We start from the raw sequence: 3,883 nt of genomic DNA, 5'->3' as shown, positions 1-3,883 counted from the left end.
GCATTTTTGACGTCGGAATCCGGATCACCCAAAAAATGGTGTCCTATAGCACACGAAAATCATGGACTAGTACACATGAAATTGGCGAAAGTCGGGTAATTTTTAAAAGTTGTGTAGTAAATGCACAATATTCGTTAGAAAAACTGTTTGACTATACATATTGCTTTCCCAACTCATTACGGTGATTCTCATATAGTTTTTTTAGAAAAAATTTCAACTGCCCTAAAGGCGCAAGATCTATGGACTAATACACATGAAATTGACGAAAGTCGGGTAATTACTAAAAGTTGGCTCGTAAATGCAGAAATATTCGTGAAAAAAATTGTGGGACTATATCTAATGCTTTGCCAACTCATAACGGTGGTCCTTATATTGGTTTTGTAGTAAAAAATTTAGCTGCCCAAAGGAGCAAGATCAATGGACTAATACACATCAAATTGGTGAAAGTCGGGTAATTCCTAAAAGTTGGCTCGTAAATGCGAAAATATTCATGAAAAAATCTTTGTTACTATACGTAATGCTTTCCCATATCATCACAAAGTCCCTCATAAAATTTTTGCAGAAAAAAATTTCAGCTGCTCTAAAAGCGCAAGATTCATGGACTAATACTCATGAAAATGACGAAAGACGGATGATTCTTAAAAGTTGGCTCGTAAATGCGGAAACGTTTGTGAAAAAAGTTGTGGGACTATATGTAATGTTTTCCCAAATCATTACGCAGTTTCTCATATAGGTTTTTCAGAAAAAAATTTCATTTGCCCCAAAGGCGCAAGATCAATGGACTAATAATACACATGAAATTGGCGAAAGTCGGGTAATTCCTAAAAGTTGACTTGTAAATGTGGAAATATTCGTAAAAAAAAACTGTGGGACTATACATAATGCTCATTATGGAGATCCTCAAATAGTTTTTTGAGAAAAAAATTTCAGCTACCCAAAAGACGCAAGCTCCACGGACTAATACACATGAAATTGACGAAAGACGGGTAATTCTTAAAAAGTTGGCTCATAAAGCGGAAATATTTGTGAAAAAAATCACGGGACTATACGCAATGGTTTCCTAACTAATTACGGAGGTGCTCATGTAGTTTTTTTAAAAAAAATTCAGCTGCCCAAAGGCGCAAGATCCATGGAATAATATACATGAAATCAGAGAAAGTCGGGTAATTTGTAAAATTGACTCTTAAATTCGAAAATATTCGTGAAAAATACAATGGGACTATACGTAATCAGGGGCGGACCCACGTTGTGTGTTATGGCTGCTCGAGCACCCATTAGCCTCGGCTCGAGCTATGCATATTTAAGTAGAAAAATAGCTGTATTACTATATATATAATAGGGAGTTGAACATAAAACTGGATGGCGCCTCTGGTTTACAGCCCGAAATGAAGGTGCTTTCATTCCATATATTTAGGGTGGTAGGTGAGATCGATTCCCCACCAAAGAATTTTTCCCCTTTTTTTTCTTTCTCATGTCTTGCTCTTTTACTTCGTTTTCTTCTAACATTCTCCTTTTAGCTGTAAAAGTATATTGCTTCTCTTTTTTTTTTCTTAGGCCATCCAAATAATATACAAGACGTACATAAATATTCACACTTCAAATTAAAGTGACTTTTAGTTCATAATTTCGCATATGTAAAATGTCAAAATCTAAAGTAATAACTTTATTCCTCTTAATTTCTCTTTGTGTTACACTCGTATAATTATTCATTACATTATTGTGTTGACGAGTAAAATTTATTAGAGAAGTCGTATATTTATTTTTCTTATTGGTTAAATCAAAAATCCAACCATTAAGGACCAAAATTGATAAACCGAAACAGATCAAAAATCTCTTTTTTGTTTGGTTATTTGTTTAACGTATTTAAAAACCAAAAATCGCAATAAACCGAATGGATAATATATAAAATTGAACCGAATCGTTGGATGCACACCCCTAGTTGTTCACCCATAGCCACAAAATTCTGGAATCGCCATTGTTCGTAATGCTTTCCGACATCATTACAGAGGTCCTCATATAGTTTTTTTAGAAAAAAATTTTAGATGCCCAAAGGCGCAAAATCCATGGGCTAATACACATGAAATCGGTGAAAGTCGGGTAATTCCTAAAAGTTGGCTCGTAAATGCGGAAATATTCGTCATTAAAACTATAGGACTATATATAATGCTTTTCCAACTCATTACGGAGGTCCTCATATATTTATTTCTGAAAAAAATTTCAGTTCCCCCAAAGGTGCAAGATCCATGGACTAATACACATGAAATCGGCGAGAGTCGAGTAATTCCTAAAAGTTGGCTCATAAATGCGGAAATATTTATGAAAAAAACTGTGGGACTGTACGTAATGCTTTCCAAAACTCATGACGGATGTCCTTATATAGTTTTTTGTGAAAAAAAATTTCAGCTACCTCAAAGGCGCAAGATCCATGCACTAATACACTGAAATTAGTGAAAGTCGAGTTATTTCTAAAAGTTGGCTCATAAAAAAATGAAATATTCTTGAAAAAAGCTTTGGAATTGTACGTAATGCTTTCCCAACTAATTACAGAAGTCCTCAAATAGTTTTTTCTAAAAGAATTTCAGCTACCGCAAAGGCGCAAACTCCATGGATTAATAGACATGAAATTGATGAAGTCGGATAATTCCTAAAAGTTGTGTGGTAAATGCACAAAATTCATGAGTAAAACTGTTGGACTATACGTAATGTTTTTCCAACTCATTACGGTGGTCCTCATATAGTTTTTCTAGAAAAAAATTTCAGCTGCTCCAAAGGCACAAGATCAATGGACTAATACACATCAAATTGACAAAAGTCGAGTAATTCCTAAAAGTTGGCTTGTAAATGCGGAAATATTCGTGAAAAAAACAATAGGACTATACGTAATGCTTTCCCAACTCATTACGGAGGTCCTCATATAGTTTTTTTATAAAAAAATTTTAGTTGCCCAAAAGCGCAAGATCCATTGACTAATACACATGAAATCGTTGAAAGTCGAGTAATTCCTAATAGATGGTTCGTAAATGCGAAAATATTTATGAAAGATATTTGGGACTATACGTAATGCTTTTCCAACTCATAATAGAGGTCCTAATATAATTTTTTCAGAAAAAAGTTTCAGATGTCCTCAAGGCGCAAGATCCATGGACTAATATACATAAAATCGGCGAAAGTCCGGTAATTCTTAAAAGTTGGCTCGTAAATGCAGAAATATTCGTGAAAAAAATTGTGGGACTATATATAATGCTTTCCCAACTCATAACATATGTCTTCATATAGTTTTTTTCAGAAAAAAATTCCAGTTGCCTCAAAAGCGCAAGATCCATGAACTAATACACATGAAATTGACAAAAGTTGGGTAATTCCTAAAAGTTGGCTCGTAAATGCAAAAATATTCGTGAAAAAAAAATAGTGGGACTGTACGTAATGCTTTCCCAACTCATTACAGAGGTCCTCATATTGTTTTTTCAGAAAAAAAAAATTTCAGTTGCCTCAAAGGCGCAAGATCCAAAGAGTAATACACATGAAATTGGGGAAAGTTGGGTAATTCCTAAAAGTTGGCTCGTAAATAATGAAATATTCTTAAAAAAATATGTGGGACTAGACGTATTTCTTTTCCAAGTCATTACGGAGGTCATCAAATTGTTTTTTGAGAAAAAAATTTTTGTTGCCCCAAAGGCGCAAGATCCATGGACTAATACACATGAAATTGACGAAAGTCGGTAATTCCTAAAAATTAACTCATAAATGCGGAAATATTTGTGAAAAAAAACTTTGGGACCATACGTAATGATTTTGCAACTCATTACAGAGGTCTTCATATAATTTTTTCAAAAAAAAATTTCAGTTGTCAAAAGGCACAAGATCCATGGACTAATACACATGA

Source organism: Solanum pennellii, chromosome 10 (genome assembly GCF_001406875.1).
Source record: "Solanum pennellii chromosome 10, SPENNV200".
NCBI classification, from domain to species: Eukaryota; Viridiplantae; Streptophyta; class Magnoliopsida; order Solanales; family Solanaceae; genus Solanum; species Solanum pennellii.
This window is presented reverse-complemented; position numbering follows the sequence as displayed.